Source organism: Larus michahellis, chromosome 3 (genome assembly GCF_964199755.1).
Source record: "Larus michahellis chromosome 3, bLarMic1.1, whole genome shotgun sequence".
In the NCBI taxonomy this organism is placed as follows: domain Eukaryota; kingdom Metazoa; phylum Chordata; class Aves; order Charadriiformes; family Laridae; genus Larus; species Larus michahellis.
The window spans coordinates 59,347,323-59,367,627 of record NC_133898.1 but is presented as its reverse complement, the minus strand read 5'-3'; the positions used below and the strand labels follow the sequence as shown (position 1 = coordinate 59,367,627).

At 39.9% G+C, this 20,305-nt stretch overlaps 1 long non-coding RNA gene across 1 annotated transcript in view; it reads right to left on the bottom strand.

The window, feature by feature from the left end:
- LOC141740892 (uncharacterized) overlaps positions 1–20,039 on the bottom strand; it is a 48,210-nt gene extending 28,171 nt beyond the window's left edge. Inside the window, exons 1-2 of the long non-coding RNA XR_012586196.1 lie at positions 19,946–20,039; positions 19,467–19,539 (exon numbers count right to left, since the gene is read on the bottom strand). This is a non-coding gene — a long non-coding RNA (uncharacterized LOC141740892). The remainder of the gene's footprint in view (positions 1–19,466; positions 19,540–19,945) is intronic.
- Positions 20,040–20,305: the final 266 nt, after the last annotated feature.

Genomic DNA, 20,305 nt, shown 5'->3' with positions numbered 1-20,305 from the left:
GTTTCCACACCGCCCGATTGCTGTTCTAGAGCAGATGCAGAGTCCTAACACATTTGCATTTTGGTTGCTGATACATAGAGAAGTCCCTTGGTAGTACATGACTATACTACATAGAAAATGGGTAGCAACTCTTAAACAGATTGCAATTCTTCTGCCCTGCTTATCTTTTTTTTTTTTTAAAACAGAAATGATAAAATCAGAGATAAAAGCAGTGTACAAGGGTAGCAAGACCTTGCATATTTGCACACAGTTCATTTCTGCGTGTCTCACTACAGTGAGAGCTGCACCAAAAATATCACCATAAACCCTAAAAATGTATACGCCTAGAGCATGACAGCACCCAGCTCTCTCCAGGCAATGTACTTTTCAGAAGCAGAGAAAGATGATGAAGAACGGAATCTGTAAGTCCTGAATATACAGCTGAAGCTACACCAATCATTTAGGCTTGCATAACTGAGGCTGCTAACCAGCCCATACTTGGAGAGTTTACTACCAGCATTCCCCAGTAGTAGGAAACAGCAGGTGAGATGGCAACTGGGTTTAGCCGAGCAGGTTTGAAATTCTGCTGTGAATCTCACCCCATCAGGAGGTGTATTAGTACAACAAGCACGTGCCTACGAGTATTGCAAAAGTTTCTCTGCTGCTGGAGAAAGACAAACTTGTATTAGACACGTATGTATCCATTTAAATACTTGCAATGTATCCACATAAAGCTCTAACTTCATTGCATGCTAAGAGTTATTTGAATGTATGACAGGTTGCTTAGCTGGCCTTGTACCAATACAGATGCATATAATCTTAGAAAGAAAACGGTTTCTACACACAGATCACAAATAACTTCACAAAAAGGAAAGGAAGCTAGCAAGGGTGTGATAAATGTGATGTTATCATCATGGTGCCGATCATCTAGCATTGCCTCTATCAGTTACAATGCACACATTTCCAAAACTACATAGATATTGCATGATTGTCTTTAACATCCTGTTATTGGAGCATATTTTTGTCCTACTTATAAAGAAAGGTGGGAGGAGAATAGGGCACTTTAGAGGAAGAGAAACAGATTTTCTGGAAATGTTTATGAAAGTTTTTTTATCTCAATATCTTCTCTGTAAACTGGCGAGATGAACAAAGGAAACTCTTCATAAACTTCCTTAATGACTGCAAAGAGTTGTTTAGCTTTAAACAAGTCTCTCCAAAAAAAATTTCATTTTATCCAATTGTAACAACATTAGCTTTTAGGAACATGCTATTTTCCTGAATTATTATTGGATTGGACAGAAGGAAACCAAATTGCTGTGTCACGCAGTACACAAAGAAGGAAATAACACCCTAGGGGCTGCAATTCAAGAGGCCTGGCTTTGTTTTTGGACTTCCGAAGAAGGAAGCAAGACACACTTGTGCAGAGATGCACTGTTGCAGACACATTGTCCACAAGCCTGATGCCAGGAGACACATTCCTTCTGGGAGAAGGGGGCATTCAGGATCAGCTCTGTGCTAAAAACATATTTCTGCTCTCAGCAGACATTATGGAGGACAATTAAACGTCTATTTCAGTTGCACAGTGGACTAGGTAGAAGTTGAAGCTCTTCCAATTGCCTTTGCTTTTTGGACTGAAGGACCAAGCCTGAAAATTTCTGGCAAACACAGGAAAACAGAAACATCGTATATTTAATACGTCTCTGCAAACAAGCTGTGGATCATTCATCACTGCTTCAGTTTAATGTGTCATATAGGGCCACCGAAGCCATATGTGTATTGATTCCATCTGCGATGGGCTTTAAAAAAGCAGAGATACTGCAAAATGAAGACCAGTGTGTCTGTACGTACTAACTTAAGCAAAATTAGAGAGGAAATACATCAGTTCTATAAAAGTGTTAGGTGGAACCCCCAAAACAAAAATCCCAACCCCTTTTGACCTCCTTTCTCCCTAAATATGATTTGAGCCGGTTTAGTAGCACAATTGTTGCTAGTGACTGTTGGGATGATTATATTGCTTATTACCATTAGAAAGTACATCTCAAAACACTCCTCTGTACCCTGCCCCTTACACAGACAGCCCTTCCTTTGGGAAAGTCTGGTGGAGGAAAACATTGTCTCTCAATGCCAATAGCAAAACAACCATTATCTTCATCTGGGGCAGAATTTCACCAGCTGTCTGCCTCTTGACCTTAACTAGCCAAGAGGTAGTCAACTCACAACTTCAACTAGCCTTTGGATGACTAAATTCATCATATAGTATTTTGTATAAAATGACAGTTACAAGGACGCAATGCATAAGAGAAGCAGGAACAGAAATCCAACTCAGACACCTTGCATGGAAAAGACACTCTCATCTTTGCTGCGCTGGTGAATACAGAGTCTGAAGTTGTGCTGAACCTTAGCTCCAAATGTGAAGGTTTTTTGTCTTTGTGTGGCAGTGCTTAAGGTATTTCCAAGTCTAACAGCACCTTTCTCATCAAGTGTAAGTGCTAAAACCCCACCAGGCTGAAGCGTGACCACTTAGAACAAATCCTAGTAGGATTCTCTGGGAATCCTAACTGGTCTTCTGACTATTGGTGTACAAGAAGTAAACAGCAAGTTCCGCAGAAAACTGTGCACAAGGTGTCTGCCCATGTGCATGCATGTGCACACAGGTGTGTATATACAGTCCTTTAGACTACAGTTTGCCTTATTCACTATACACCTTTTCAAAAGCGATTCCTACATTATTATCATGTTTCTTGATTATAGGGATAATTCATCAGATGTGTAAACAATCTGCAAAACAAGTCAATTTGGGTACTCACGGTCCTAGTGCTAATCCCAGCAAGCTCCCAGATTGCTTCCAATTAGGAAAAGTGTTGTTAGTATGGGAACACAGGATCTAAAGGGCTCAAATATGAGAGGAGATGAATGCTGCCTCTCATTAATTGATTAGAAGCAAGTGCCTGCCAGCTCAAAGAAGTCTGACTCCGTATGTACTGAGCTATTCAGGAGAAAAAAAAAAACTTGAGCCATAAAAGCAGCTTTGTAGAGTTATAATTACTCCCCATTTTTCACTTCTTTTGTATTGAAAACACATGAGTATATATTCCCATTTTTAATTCATTTGAAAGAAATACTTGGATAGAAGCTTTTTAAAATGCCATTAAATGATACAATAAGCACAACAGATAACATAACAGCATGCTTACGTTACCTGCTGTCCAGAAGTGAGACTCAAGGAGATTCAGTTATTATTCTCACACAGTACCTTCATTATTTGCACCTTATTTGTTTTGCACCAGTAAAGGAAGTTAAACCAAGAACAATTAGGAGTTTAACATGCCACAGAAAAATTTCCCTCTTCCCTCAAAAGTGAGGAAGGCAATATGCACACATTCATTTATTATGTAAATATGAATAGAGTAGCGTAAATAAGCCAACTTCAAAACATTACTGAAAAAACTAAATTATTCATCAACTTAATTTTTTTTCCCATGAATTTCTTAAAACCATTTACTTTTTGCTTGGATTCCCTGCCTCCTGCAAACTGGGCACCGGATCTCAGCTGTGGCAACTTGTGAAAGTTTTTTGGTCACAAAAATCAAAGATAGAAAGTTGTTGAACTGGGCAATATAGAGCCTCTTGTTTGAAATCAATGATGTGCACTTCACCAGATCATGACTATAGCCAGTAACAGCTAGAAGACCTATGCCTCTCTCCGCACAGATTTATTTTCAGTAGCTTTCAGGTTCTCTTGCTTTTGTCACAGAGCAGCTCTGCCAGGGTTTTCCAGGACCACAAACAGATGTTATTTAACTGTTGACTAAGCCGGTCAAAGCATGAATGCAAGCACTATGATTTACAACAGGGTGAAGTTTTTCAAGAAAATTTTTTCTAATAAGCAAAGACTCTGGGAGCAAACAAATGCTCTGTATGGCTTAATTATGTTGTCTTGGAGCAAATGTTTTGGGGGCTGTTTTTACAGGCCTGGCTGAAGCTCACCCTGGTATCCCTCATAGGCTACACTGTGGTGCCGCGTCGGTTTTCCAGGTGGTACTGCTGCACTGAGATGGAGCACAGCAGCAACGCATCTCTGGAGCCACCAGCCCCACTCTCAGTGCAGCAATGTTATATATTAACTCTGGGGCAAGTGATCCCCTCCTCAAGACAAATGTGGGAAACAAACTCGTGTGCCAGGCTGCTTCAATAGGTAACTGCAGGCAGAAGGAGCAAAGATGCTATTTTAGTTACTAATTTAAAGGACATCTGGCAAAAAAAAAAAAAAGAAAAAAAGTACCTGGCTGATGGGGATATGTTTCCCTTACACCTAGGTTGGAAACGTTCCCATTAGACTCCAAATCCAGAAGACTGGCTGTTTCTTGTTTCAATAGAGCGATCACGAAGGAGCCTGAAACTCTAAAAGCATATTTTCCCTGCCCCCTTCATTGCTCTCAGATTGCATCTTCAGTATGCATGTTAAATACACTGTGCTTTTAGATGCTGATGTAAAAGTTATTTTGTGGGTGGGTGTTCTGTAGACTTAATTAGCTGTATACTGCATCTAGACTCAGACCAGCCAAATCTTGTTCACCTTTTTCAAGCAAGGCCCTCTGAATGTGACAGGAATTAACTCGTGAAAAGCTACTAAATAAGCCAGATTTTATTCATATCAAATATATCAAGCAGTGCATGGAAAATTAGAGGTCTGTATTACAAACCTTTTTCTGTCTTCTCAACTGTCTTGCACTTGTGACACTAATTATTTAGTTAAAATTGGAATTTTGAAATATAATTTAGAATTTTATTGTCAGTTCATAAAGTCTACTCTCTTTTCAGGTCTGACTCATTCTTCCCACTTAGTAATAATCTTGCAAGAGTGACTTGAGTTGCAACCAAAATACAATTTAATTTACATGTAAATTAAATTAAGTATAATTATGTTTCATAATTACCACTTGCAACTGAAAATGTCTCTTTCAGAAACTTAATAGAAATAATTTCTCAGCAATTTCTTCTTTGTAGTTAAGAAAGACTTGGGTAAAAAAAATAATAATCCTACTAGCTAGACATGCCTTGCAGACAGTACTTGTGTATGAAGTGATATCATCTGCTGCACAGTAATTTAATTCACACTATTTTATACTTGCCTTTCTGCTTTTGAGGTTTCTCACCAGTTAGTTTGCCTCAATAGCGAGATGGCTGTATACAAGAGGAGACTACAGACGCTGTGTCCTTGGTTTTTTTTTTTTTTTTTTTTTTTTTTTTTTTAAAACTCATTGGCAGTGCAGTTGGACATACCAGCCCCTACCCAACAGAACTACTTGGAAACAATCATTTCTCCCATAGCTGGGTTTACTGAAATGAAGAAGGAGGGGAAAAAAAAAAAAAGGAAGAAAAGAAAAACAAACCCCAACATTTTCTGCTATTGACTCCTCACTTGTGTTGCTACTTCAGGCCACAGCAAGTGATAACCCCTGGAGCCGGCAGGTGCTGGAGGCCATTAGATTTTCATTGCTGGAGAAGGAAGGCTTCCTTCATCTTTCAGATGTTCATAGTCATTCCTAAAGGATGTTTTAGTGCCACATCAAGGGGGAAGCAGGAGTCACTTTGGGTACTGCAATCCCTGCTGGGAAGAGGCTGAAAACGTTTTGACCTTTCTTCATAACCAGGTGTACGTGACAAAACAGTTAGATATATTCTGCCTCCTCCCTTTCCAAACTCCAACCTTATTTGCTGCATTTTAACTTTAACTACATTCATGAAGCGATGACTTTACCACTAAGTAACTTAAGCACTATAGGGAGGGGAAACAAAAGTATAGCTGTAGAAGGAAACTATCAGGTGCTAACATTGCAGTGTCACTCAATACCGGAACGTGTTTGTATGGAACATTTTACACGGCAGAGACAATCAAGGTGGGAGTGTGACTCCCTCAGGTGCATTTTGGTTTTTCCTCCAGAGTGCCTCTAAGATGATGTAAAATGTCTTTGATTTCCTTTCCCAAGAGGCAGCCTCTAGCCATATATTTAACTCACCACTCCATATTTTGAGAGATTGTTTCAATTTCTACCAGGTTTGGGATGTCTCCCATGATTTTCAGTTACAGCCTCTGAAGACTTGCTGTCCCTTTGCTTTGTAAGGGAGAGAAGTTTTTGCCTAGTAATCCTAGCAGATACATGCCCAAACCTTAAGTTATGGCCTCAGAAAGGCCATTCACTTGGAGAGCAGAACCTTCTTCCAGAAGCACCTTAGCATTTTATGAAGAGAAAGTGGTGCAGTCATATATCAGGAAAGCTCAGACAGGATGCGTTTAAAGAAGTCAGGCATATTAACATGGCTGGACATTTTATATTCAGCATATAACAACTGTTTGCCTGTTTATAAGGCTGACACAACAAGATGCAGCTTGTAAGGAAGTCTTTTGTGGATTATACGTTGAGAGCAGTGGACAACACTGGTTTTGCACCGATCAAAAGTAAAAAGATGGCATAGCATTACCCCACAGCTGAGCAAACAGCACGGTTTAGCTAGCAAATGAAAGAAGTAGAGGTCTCTTGACCCACTTGCATAGACTAATCCTACGAGAGGATTGCTGAAGTCCAAACCCTTCAACTACACCCCTGATTTTATGCACCCAACTTAAAAGCATTTATGAGTGGGACATGTAGCCAACACAAAAAGAAAACCTGCTCCACAGGAAAATCTGGCACATCCAAACGGAGGCATCCTCAGTGCATGCAAGGAATCAAGCATTGGAAGTACTTTCCTCTGTGGATCAACTACAGATGTCCAAAATAACTTGTTTAGACTAGCTTCAGGGAAAAAAGTTCAGGCAATATAAATCTTATTTCACCATATCCAGTCTACCTCATAAATGAGCAGGCAAATTTAACTTCACTAAAAGTCATATTCAAGTGGCTGAAAATACCATCACAGTTTCTCATTGGTCTATCAACAGCTGCAAGCCATTATGGCATGTAACACAAAATTAATCAATCTCACTGAAAAATAAACTATTACTTGCAACAGCATTTATGCTGGTATTAGAATTTGAGCACAGGCGAAATGCTAAGTTATGATTCTACCGCTACTGAAAGAGATCAGAAAGTCCTTGTAAATCAACATCTGATCAAGGAGAAGAAAGTGAGAATAAGACAGTGATTGCAAAGTTTTCTATGAATGCCTACATGCTGTATTATATAATATAGTGTATTTACATGGAAGTGTTGGTCATATTATGTCAAGACTTATTTACGGGGAACAATCATATTCTCTCTTCTCAGATGACAGCAGTAGCTGGAGGGACTCCGGCGTATTTGCTTCACTTTGGCACTGCCCTGAGAGGGGTGCCCGCAGTGGGTGTCCTCTGCATGACACCCTGACTGCTATTCTGATCACGGCACAAAACAGCATTAAAAACTGGTTCAAATACACTAAAATAGAATCTCTAGCATTGAGTAAGAGAAGAACTCACTGGATAAAATTGAACTAAAATGCCTCAACCTTATCGCAACTAAACTGTGTTTCGACCTTCCCGAGATTTAAGCATTTTGACAGAATCCGAACAAAAAAAATTTGGATTTTGGCAAGTGAACTTTTTTGGACCCATTTTGTGATGCATTCTGACCGCTTTTTATGCCAAGACAGGGCACTAAGCTCCCTGTTAATGGGCCAGTAGGATCGAAGCATTAGATGTAAAGCCTGTCATCACTAGGAAGATAACAGTATGTCTTCCTTTACTCATCTCATTACTAGGCATTTTTTCTCATCTTTCACAGGAAGACAAGGATATATGTGTAGTACACAAGAACATGCCCACAAGTCAGCTGGACTCATAGCATTAGGAAAGCAGTTATACCGTGAGGGTTTTTGAATTACTTCTAGTAATTACATTTAAAACTCGGATGCAACTCTTCTGGTGTTTTAATCAGCCTTGAAGATGTAACTGCACAGGACTGTTCTGGTTCAAATAGAAGGCAATATTTCAGGATGCCCACATGCAGAGAGCTGCTGCGCACAGATAATATTGCTCATGTTTCTTAGTAACTGATAAAATTGTTAATTTATAAGCAGGAAGCCTCACTGTGTAGCCTTAGCCTTACGTTAAGATTCCCCTAAAGATATGCTCCAAGACATGACGTAAACAACCAGAGGAAGTAAAGCTCAGGTTAGACCACTACTCTCCCTAATTGCCTGTTCTAGACTGACAAATTCAAATAACTTGAAAGCAAACGATGCAGTTATGGATTAAAATAATTTCTTGTGTCTTTTTAAATTCTCACACTTATCTTTTCCTTTTTACTGAAGGCCTGCTTGGTGCTTAGCAACTATGAGCTATCTGAACTGTTCATTGCAGTCGCTGCCATCCAATGAGAGAGACTTACAGAAAAACCTCAAAAGGTTATGGAACAAGCTCATCAGGAACTCGTTTATTATATGAAGTCATAAAAATGATCCACAATAAGCTACTTCATCCCATGTGGTGCTACTGATTTAGAACACAACAAATTTCTTTTTATGCATGTGTACATATATTTTATGTATATATAAAATATATGTGCATATATATGGGTTTGGGTTTTTTTTTTCCAGTATTCAGTGAGTGCACAAAGGACCTAAGTGAGTATATAAACTATTGCTGGTACCTAGGAACAAGTGTCAAGGTAAAAAAAGCAAGCAATCCCTGACCCAGTCCCTCAGAACTGAAAAACATGAAAACTCTTCTTCCTCACAGCAGAAAAATTACTTGCAAAAAGTCAGTACTCTATATAAAATTAAAGAAAAGCTCATTAAAGAGAAGATATAGCTACATGAATTACATCCGTACACTCAAAGCTGTGTAAAGCCACCGTACTGAAAGCATCAGGTGAATTAATACCGTTTACTGAGAAATCCCTGAGAGAGGGAGCAAAGGGAGTTCAATGTTGTTACGTGGCACGTTAACAGAGGCAGCCCTCAGAAAGCTGAAGAGGTGTGTCCAAACGAGGTGAATAAAAAAGACCATGAAAACCTAAGCACAGTGAAGCACACAAAAATACTGTGGCACAATGGATAAAAGGTATCAGTAACACAGCTACTTTTAAGTACATCAGGAGCAGAAAACCTGTCCAAGATTACAAAGAGTCAGTGACCATAGTGTAAAAGCAGAAAATTATGAAGAGAAGACACGTTATTTTTTGCACTGCTGTTCATTCTGTGAGACACTAGAAAGATCCCCATAGCAAAACCAAAAAATGGTGGGGGTCTTTTGGAGGATTTTTATTTTTAAATAAGCAACTCAGAGTCTGAAATTGAAGTGACTCTAGAATAAGTTATGGAACAAATTGACAAAATGAACTTAACAAATTGCCATTGCCAAGACCAGATGGTATTCACCCAGGAGCTCTAAAGACACTCAAGGATGAAATAACTGAATTACTAAGGAGAGCATGCAGCCTGTCGTTGCATCAATACCTGAGGAACATGACAAATGTGATGTTAATTTTTAACAAACAGTTTTAAGGGAACTGCAGGCCTCTTGGCCTGGTCTTTGTAGTGGGCAAGTTAGTGGCAACTTCAATAAAAACCCCCACAGAATTAAGAGACATCTGAGTGATCAACTTGAGGAGTCGACATGGCTTTTAAGACAAGTTATGCCTTGCAAACTTATATTTTGAAGGGGGCAAGAAACTCTATGGAAAAGAGTGATAAAGCTGAGAGCATCTACTTAGATTTCCAAATGGATATCTTACTAAAGGGGTAGAAACAAGCAATACAGCATAAAAGAAGAAGGTGTTACCATAGACAAGCAATCAATTGAAAGGAACGGGAAGAAAGGTTGGAAGTAAATGGTCATTTCTTGCTGACTACTGATTCTACCTGGACTCACGCTGGTTCTCATCCTGGTGAGGGATCTGAGAGAGGCGGAACAATGCAGTCGGAAAGTTTTCTTATTTTGTAAATATTAAGTTATTAAGGATGAGGACCAACAGAAAAACAGCAGGACCAGAGAGCTGAATGGACAATAAAGGAGCAGGGGAAATTTGGTGTGGGTGGTAATAAAGGATGCACAGAAGAAAAAGCATAATTCCAGCTTCACGTATAAATAATGGCCCTTACTACTGAGCTGACCATTACCACTCAGAAGCGGTACCTTGAGACAATAACAGAATTAGGAACATAATATATAACTATATAAATGTAATAGGAAGCTCCATGAAAACATCAGTTTAATACTTTGCAATGCTCAGAACCTTGAAGTTTAGACACTATTAGGTGATAAACAGAGAACAAAATTAGACCATTGTTATGCCATGGTTCATTTGCATCGTGAATATTATGTGCAGTTGCCTCATCACTTGTAAGAGTCTGGAGCAGATTCAGAGGCGAGAAACAACAAAAACAGGATTAGACTGCTCAGTCAGAAAAAGAAAGGACCAAAAAGGGATATGGTAGAGGTCTACAAAATCATGAAGCTCGTGAATAGGTTAAAAAGGGATTGCTTGTTTGCCCTCTTTGCCAGTAAAATAAATGAGGCATTAATGAAAGCCATTTGGAGCCAGGTTCAGAGCAAACAAAAGGACAAGGTTCATTATACAACATTCCCTAAGAAAATAATAGCTCTGGCTGGGAGAATATTAGGGGTTACCCATGTTTGCACTGTTTTCACTTGTACAGATGCCTCCATTTGTGGCCACTGAGGTAAGCCAGATGGATCCTTAGCCTGACCTGTAGTCTCTTTTCTATTATCATACTAAGTTGAAGATGTATAGCACCTCACTTCTAGATTAATTCAGAGACATCCAAACTACAGATCCAGAACAACAGTTTATCTGGATTTCAGGATAAATATGGACACTGTTTACCACAACTGACAGTTTTTCAAGAAGGAGATATCATGGATCTGAATATAATCTCTACAAAAGCATGCATGTAACAGATGAAGAGATCTTAAAAGGAGAGGGATCTCTTGAAATCAAAGAGATAATTGTTTCACTGTGCTTTTCTCTTGGCAATTAACTATCAGATTTTCAGTAGCTAAATATCAGTAGAGCTTCTGCATTTCCGCAGGAACACCCAGCAGAGTCTCAGAAAGGGAATACTGGTGCTGTCTGTCCTCATTAATTAAATAATGCTTGAGATGGTTCCTGGGAATGGCAATGTGATGGTCTATACTGTTAAGCTGTTAGCATAGTCCCATCAAATAGCACCACACCAAAAACTCATAGGCAGGCTTCTAAATCACAGCTATGTGGCTGGGAATGGTGTGTCACTGGTATGTACTAAAGAGAGAAGAGATTAGCATTTTCAGCAGTCTGAAGTGCATTTCCTTTTGTTGCAGATGAGCATTACATGATCTATTGATATAAAGGAGCTGTCTAGTATCCCTACCACCCTCCATAATCCTCTAGAAATCCCATTCACTAAATGAGTGGCTCCTCAAAGGCCAGTGAGAAGTATGGATAAGGGAACGTGTGTTTGTCTATGATTTACACTTTCCAGTGGTTTTGGTGACAGACATGGTCATACTGAAACCTTAACTGTGATGGTGAATGAAGTTTTTATGTTATTTAACATTTCCATTGCTTACTTTGTAGTGAAGCAATAATATATGAGCTTTCATAAATGGATCAAAAGGCAGCAAGATGAGTTCAGTCCAAACTAATCAAGTAAATTTCAGGAATAACACCACACACCTCCAACAACACGTTAAATAGCTGAAGTAAAGAAATATATTTTGTCTCCAGATGTAAGCTCTGACAATGTCATCCCAATAAAACTTAATTATTGCTCCATAAAAAAAAAGCCAGTCTAGATTCTGTATGAGGACCCTACAGTTTTCTCTCATCACATTAGAGGATGCTAGAAATCTTTCCCTTATTTCAGCCATGTTTATCTCAGAGCCTATTTTTGCCTCTTGAACATTGACTCAATGCCAGCCCAGTTGAGTCTTCTTTCCAGCTCTCCTGTTCTATGGTCTTGGAAATCTCCACCCAATTAATATAGCTCAGTTTATGAGCATATAAGGCTATTAAGAGCATTGAGCTCTTTGTTGTTCTTATGTGATGTAGGCTGGCATTTACTTCTACGTGATGAAAGCCCCTTTTACACAATACTTAAATACCAATATTCTAGCCAAGTCATGCAGAAAAATCCATACTTTTAGAGGTAGTTCAGAAATAGTATCAATTACTCATTCACTCCTAAATTGTAAGGCTATAGGCACTTGTAGAAGTTGCACTAGCCTGAGTAAAAGTGATTTACCCTATTCCCACATATGCCAATACATAAAATAATATGATCCCACATGTAGGCAAGACCTCACTCCAGGCACTCGCTACACAACCATGAGCAACCTGCTCTGAGCAAGTCTGTTCTCTCCCTTATTCTCTGCAGCACAGAAGAGCACCTAGACTTGGAGAAGGCTGGGGTTCCATATCTAAAAATAAGTTCAGGGATCCATGGCAAGACAGCTGCTCCAAGCCTCTTCCTAAACTTGTGGGCAGGGAATCCAAATTCTCTTGCTCTCAGAGGTATTGATTTGCAGATATGCAAGTATACGCCTTGGATTATAGTTTTGCACCTGCTTGAGAGCTGAAGAAATCACTTTAGATCGACCTTTTCCCACCCCAGAGACAGCCTCAGGGCAGTCTTCACACTCTATTCTGCATCTACAGTTCTTGGATAGAAAGGGGACCTCTTTGTAGAGGCAGCTCCTAGTCTGTCAGTTTAAGGGGAAAAAAATAAAAAGAAAAAAAATAAAAGAAAGCCTCCTCAACAATCAAATAAATAATTTTTCTGCCAGTTTGGTTATATTAAGTAGAAATGCTGAAATGGAACTGATTCAAATAGAATTGACCATGTTACATCAGACTTCAAAATCTGTTAGCTCTGCTGGAAGCATAAGAACCTATATATTTACCTTTGAAAGTTTTATGTTTTGCAAAGTAAACAACAGTTGGGTAATTTAATTTCAAGGGAAGTGACATTTATTTGTTGTTATGTTTTGTTTTTTTTTAAATAGATTCCTGCAACAAACTAAAATTTAAAGACAACATTTTCTTCTTGGCAAAATGGCCCTGGATAAAGATGAATAAAATCTGAGATAAGAATAAAATTGACATCTACATGAAAAGATAATACCATTCCCTCTTAAAAAGCTTAAAGATTCACAAATCAGAAGCAGTTTGTATGTAAACAGAGATTTGGATAGGAGGGCCAATATCTACTCTGTTCTGGGAAACAGTTGTAGATCTCTCTTAACGAGAGACTGGATGCCAGGAGAAGAAGTTGTCCGTGGTGGAATTGAGGACTGAGAAAGGATAGAAAAAATTGCTTTGAGTACAAGTAAAGACTAGGTCTTTCTAAAAATACTCCTAAAGAAAAACAACTCACCTCCACATTAACTAGACGAGTCTTGAAATGATTGAGCATCCCTTTTCTTTTCAGAGCAAAATGTTTTGTTTTGTGGTTTTGATTATACTTTTTTTTAAAATAAAATATGTTGAGAGATTCTGGCACGAAGTCATTCTACCGTATTAACTTTACAGTAAAGTTAATGCGAAGAGACTATAAAACCACAGAACTATGCTGAACAGGTCAGGGAAACCATAATTTTGGAAAAAAGCAGCCCCTTCAGTAAATAAAATAATTTAAACATAATCAGGGAAAAAAAGCCGGACTTGGCATCCTCTGTGATAAATGAGGTTCAGCTCGATCCAAACCCTTTTCTTCTGCCTGTGGAGGAAGCGTCTTGGGGTAGCATGACTTAGCCCTCTGAATAATATCGTAAATATAAAGAGCTTTTCTCATTGCACCATAATTTTTGCAGCAGTGCACCACTTTGCTTCTTGTACATGTCAAAATTTCTGTCCTTGTTACCTTTTCCCAGCACTTGCCAAGTGTTTAAAAACAAGAAACCTATTCCTGGCCTGTCTGCTCCCCGTGGCTTGCAGGCATGCGGCACCAACGGGGTAATAGCTGCACTACCCACCTAAATCACAGGGGTTTCATGGGGAGCCTGGGCGTTTCCAGCTCATATTCATGGGCACAGAGAAAGTCTTGAGAAACGTTTGGGAGGAAGGTTAAGAATTAACCCCATTGCAATGCCTTCTTAGCAAGGTGATAAAATGAGGTGCAATAATTATTCACCATTTTGAAGGAAAAAAAACCCACCCCCTGTCCCAAAACTGCAATCACATCCAAGTTTCTTGGCTGTATTAGAGAGCCTGGGCTTTATCTTCCAAAAGCTTTCTGGACACAGCAGCGCACATTTAGGTGCCTTTTTATTAAGGCAGCAAAGGTCTATTAGCATATCTGTCCCACTGAGATTTTCTTTTTGCCAGAGAACAATTACCTCCCGTATCTCTGAACTGTCATCCAGCCTTACAAAAACAGGCTCCCGCATGTGTCCCACAGAGTTTTCTAAGGGAATAACTCAGCGTAGGTAGGTCAAGCCATCACTTCAGTAGAGGATCAATTCACTAGAATGATTATTTTCAGACAAAGCACAGAGTTCATATTCATGTCAGCCGAGATCATTGTCAGTATTACACCGACTCCTCCTAGGATTTGCAGCCCCACTGCGCGCGACGTGGTACAGAACAAGCAACCCAGGAAGAACACGGCATAACTGGGAGTCCCTGTAAGGTGCAAGAAGCAAGGGACTGAAAATAAACAGGGCATTTTTATTTCTGCCATCTAGGAACTAACTCTAAGTTGCATATATTAATGAAGTATGTGATTTTAAAATGTCATACTATTGGGGTTATACTCACTAAAACAGAAAGCAAGATATTAATGAGAGAGGTCACCTGCCTACACAAACAGGAATTCTGCCTGGTTTGGCCCAGTGCTATTAATGAAATCAAGACAGGAAAGACTGGAATGGCATATGGCTGACAGATGCAAGCATGTAATTTGATGGTGCAGTGGAAAGAATTACTCAGTACCTCATTATCAATTTCATATTTTCCAGTTTCTTAGGAGAAAAAGACCTCACTTCTGGTTCAGCCGTTTATAAGTTAATCTTTCCAGGAAGGCAATGTGTGTGTGTTGTTTTTTCAAATGTAAGCTTTATGCATAAGTTACAGCACTATACAACAAGATGGTTAGAAAGGACTTTATGAAGTCCAGCTTCAGTCTTGTCATTTCTGATTGATGTTTGTCCGACCTGTTGTTAAAGACCTTCCCATTTTCACAAATCTAAGACAATATCTCATTTTCTTTACTTTTAGATTGCTCTTTTGTTTGGGTTTTTTTGCCCTAGCACCTGATCTCTAACTCTGTTGTTGTTGCCATTAACGCTCACTGAGCAAAATGCTCAATGAACTCTGAGGGTTTTGCTCTATTTTTGAAGGTCTGAGAACAGATTATTCCTTCATGCTTTGTAAAAACAAAAAAAAAAAACCCAACCCCCAAAAACACCCTTTAATATGAAGAATCCAACTTGATATGTCCTTCTATTTTGAAGTTGAAACATTGATAATCATGTCCAGCGAGCAGCTTATCAAGTTTCCTAAAAGACCATGTTTCCCTAGTTAATTCACAAGAATTTCATGGGAAATAACGTCAAAAGTTCTCTTCCCTTTTAGGGCATCATCATGCTGTCCAGCCAGAACTCTAAGTTCACGGATAAATACTTAATGCTCTAGCTAAGTTAACTGCAGGCTATGGAAGATGGCCAATAGATCACTCAAACTATTTTCATTATTAAAAATTGTAGGCAGTGACCCTGCATGCCTTCTCTTTCTCTCTCCATCTTTCTTTTACAGGATGCATCTCTTGGAGGAAAGCCCAGAAAGATTATGGGATGGTGGTATACAACTAACCAGGTCCACCTCACTTTTTGGCCAATGTATTTCAGTCCAATCCAGTCTCCTCTTTCACATCACTGAAGCTGGTACTTGACTTTCACTTGGCATTGCAAAGTGAGCAGCAGCTTGAATTCTGAGTCATCTGGCAGGGATATCCTCTCCAAAACAGTAAGTTCAAAGTTTCATCCTCTCCACTTTTCCTGTCTATTTTTCCATCCACAACATGGGTGGTTGTGGAAGAGTGAAAGAGGAATTCTTCTGTTCAGAAATGAATATAGTGCAGTCATTTTGTTTTCAGAAGAGCGTTAACTATACCCTACATTAACAGCTTAGGTATCAATCTCAAAAACAGGTATAGGTTTTCTTGTCTGGTAAATCACATACACCCTGGAATATTAAATTACAACAGCCTGAAAGCATAGGGAAATGGGATCTGCTACCTGGAGCCATGGTCCAGTCTTACTTTGCTTAATTTAAATTACCTTAATCAATTATTTTCCAAAGACATATTTATCATGTTTAGCTGGTTAGGCTGCAAGTGTTTGCTTTACCGGTAGCTAATATACACATTTAACAATTAGAAGAGCAGCACTGTAGTAGATGTTAATTACTTGAGGTTTTTTCCCCTCTGCTACAAAACGTGGCTCAATCAGATATTGTGCTTGTTTAGACCAAGCAGTTGGCGCATCCACCTAGAAGATTACCTGTAAGCAGTTAGGAGGTGATTCTGCAAGATCTGTACTGTCTGTAATTGGAAATACGTAAAAGCAGAGTTGTGGTTCACATATCCGTCACATCCTGAGGGAACCAGCTGAGTCCCTACACATTTTTCTAGAGTGAAATGAAATTCAAATCAAGAGCAGAGGGACACATCTCCTAAGGATTGTCTTTATCCTTAGCTGAACCTGTTCTCATGCAAGCAACCCCGACACGTGCGCATGTACTTGCCCAGCCATCCATACCGCTAAGGAAACTTGCCCATCCCATCCTTTCCTGCATCCCCCAGCTGCTTTGTAATTTCATTTCAGAAACATGGCTTCTGTACCGTGATTTCCTGCGCAGGTGCACAATACCACATTACTGTATGCAAAGCCCAGCGATGAGAGATTGTTTCACTAGCAATGCATCCAGCCCTTTTCAACTAGGGTATACAACTGTGTGACCTGTAGTGAACTTTCCCTGTATGACTCACAGGCTCAGTTTCCACCCACCCCTTTTCCCCCTCCCCATTAGCAAGCTGCACCAGAGAGGAAAAAAAAGTAGAGAGGGAGAAATGGCGATGTTTCTGCCCCGCTGAACTCTGCACATGCCCCGACTCAAAAGCATTAATGGAGAAGGAGAGAGTCTGGAAAGTGCTCTCGCAAAGCTGCCTTTGTGCGCTGGTTTAGATTGCAGAGGAACGGGTCAGGTATTGCTCTTGTTAGCTGTTACACTCCCCGTGCTGAAGCACCACATTTTCTGACCACTGCTCACATTTTGGCAGCTACAGAAAGAGGCTATGACTGGAGCTAATGTCTGAATCTGAGGCACAGCCTTGAAGGAATTTTCTTGTTTTGCCTTCCATACAGCAAATCAGATTAACTCTAGCTTAAGCCTGATGACTTACATTAACATGTCATTTGTCTACATACCACGAAAAAAATGTTCCTCAAGTTAGAAAAGGGCCATGTTTGGGGTCACTAGTTTCAAAGTCTGGAAATGAATCAGCAGTTTTGAAATCACACAGACAGACCAACCAGGCACTGCAGCAAAACATGGCCCGAGACAGCTCTTCTGCTTGCCTCTCCTGTAAAAACCACTACGGGCCAAGGCTCTTGTCTAAAAACAATCTTTGAGTATTTCAGTAGAAAAGAAGTGATTCAGGATCACATGCCCTTAGGCTGAGGTTTACAAAAAAATCTGATGATACAAGGCTGTGCCAAACAGAATGTCTGTGAACAAACCTTCCCTGGGAAGGGAAAGGGCTGAATCACAAAGCAACAGAAGCAGGACTGAAGCCCTGTGTCTTTATCCTAAATTTGCAAAACACCTCTGTGAGACACCTGGGATATTATTCAGAAAAGCTCCTCCTGAGCCATCTCCTTGGATGAGGTAGCCCTCTACTTTTCTCGGTTCCAAATAATGACATCTTTGAAATCCCAATCAGAGATGTTGACAGAAGGAGACAGATCCCATGCCAGGCCTGTAAAAGGGCTACCAGTGCTTAAACAGATATCTCTGCCAGCACCACTTTGATGGAAATAGTCTCTGAAGACCCACAACGCTTGCCGTGCCTCTGGCTTTTACACATCCTAGACCTGGGCCACCACACTTCACAGAGAGCACCACCTCCTTCAGTTTTGTGGTGTCCCAGGGCCTCACCAGGAAGGGCTCCCTGGCTAGGAGACAGCAGTCCTCCTGGCACTCAGGCTCCGGCCAGCTACAGCGTGCTGTCCAGAGACATTGGTGGAGAACAGCAAAATCAAGTTCAAAAGCATCAGCCTCCTAGTCAAAACTGCTCAGTCAGATGTTGCTCAGTGCAGACACAGCCCTTGCAGCTGAAGAACTGTGTTCTCATTTGTACCCTCTTACATCCAAAAGCTTTGTCTTGAGCTCTTACATAACCCGTTTTAAATGTATTGTGTCTTACACTCTTTAAATGTGGGGAAGGAGGAGAAGCTAGGATGGCTTAAGGACTCCCTTTTAAACTGCAAGTTGGCTTTGGCCATGAACCTTTCACATTAATCCAGAGTTATCTGATATATGTCCAGATAAAGCCTTACTGGTAACTTGTCCCAGGTCTTCATTTCCCAGCAAATAACAATCTAGAAATGAGCACTTTTTCATAAAGTAGTGCAGCCATTCCTCTTGTCCTGCATGCAGATATTCCCCCTGAGCTATTATTCCATATGCTGATGGCTGTGATGAAAAGCCAAGTTAATAACTGGGCTGGGTGCTACTAATGAAACCCTTATAAGGCTGAAAGAATCAAGTCCAAAACCCAAGCATAACAAGAAGGGTGGTATACACTCCACTGTGTCCAAATTGATAACCCTGCAGGTAACATCAAATGGCTGCTAGGTGATAAGGTCCTGCCTTTGTTTTATCTGTTCCAAAACATAGACTGAAAGATTTAAGCCTTATTACCTTGCAATTCTCATCCAAATGAATACAGAAGAAGCATTATCTATAATAATATTTTGCTGCAAAAATGTGTGTTTTCCCCCCACCCCTCCAGATTTTGGCCTCTTCCTTTATGCACAGGAAGGCTGCATTTCTTTCAACAAAAAATATTGAACCTACCAATATTAGGTAGGAATACAAACCAGAACTGGACATTGACTGAATAGGATGTTAAAAGGATTTTTTGTAGCTCTTTGTTCATTGAAAGAGAAGATAGAGATGCTGAGAGTTTAAATATGTAATTGCCTAAAGGCATATGAAGGAAGCCATGCAAGTGACTTATTTCCAAATGATTTTAGCAGGTCTTCAACCTTGCAGCTCTTATTGAACATATGCTCAGCACGTTGTACAGCAGTGTTCCTCATAGAATTTAGTAGTCTGTAAATAGGGATCTCTCTAGCATCCAGTTCCCACTCCTTAATGCCTTGGACATAGTTTCCTCTCGTTAATTCAGCGAGCAGTTAAACAAAACTCTAAAGAGAAGCTAATGTAAGAAAATATTTGTCTGGGTGCAGAAATAGATAAAAATAGAAGTCTATTACACACCTGTACTTTTCTTCCCTTTTGTGTATTGCAGATCAGTCCATGTTACCACTTTCCCTTATTGTCCACCCCTGCCCTAATCAATGATGGAGCAAATATCAATTAGCACAGGCAAACCTAGGACAGATGACAAGCAAGCAACAGATTTTTTTGCAAGCAGATTAAGAATATAGCCTGTGCTCTTCCTGCAGTTCTAAAAGTCTTTTTAGTCCTTGTGATTTAATATTTTTTATAGCTGATGAACAATTTGGCTGCAGAAGCTAAGAAAACCAAGAGCCTAAAGCATAACGTTAATCCACTCAACCATTATAGCAGTCCTTACTTACTTATGTCTTTTTTTTTAAACACAAAAAACCTACAACATATCTTGCAAACTAGAGAAAACTGTGACCACTACAGTAGCAACACAATAGATTATAAATAGACTATAAATAGACTGTTATTTTTAGAGCTCTGTGTTTCTTAATTGCCTATAAACTTACCCAGTTGTGAGCACTTTGTGAAGACTGATGCACTCTCCAAATTTCCACAGGGCATAGAGACTCTACATTATATCTTGTGGATGGGATGCTGACATTAACTGACAGAAGCAAAAACACAGCGAGACAGATATTTTTAAATGAGAGAGGAGAGGAAGAAGGAGCCCTATTAGCTCTCCCCCCACCCCCAGCTCTGCCCTACTAGGCTCAGCTGTGGCTCACATGTATGAGGAGCTGAGGGTGCCCATCAGACCTCAACCCTGGCTGAATTTCAAATGACCTCTGGTACAACCTGGATCTCTAGGGATTTGAATTCAGCAAAGAGAATTGAAGCCAGGTGGGAACATCCTAGTGAAAATTCCT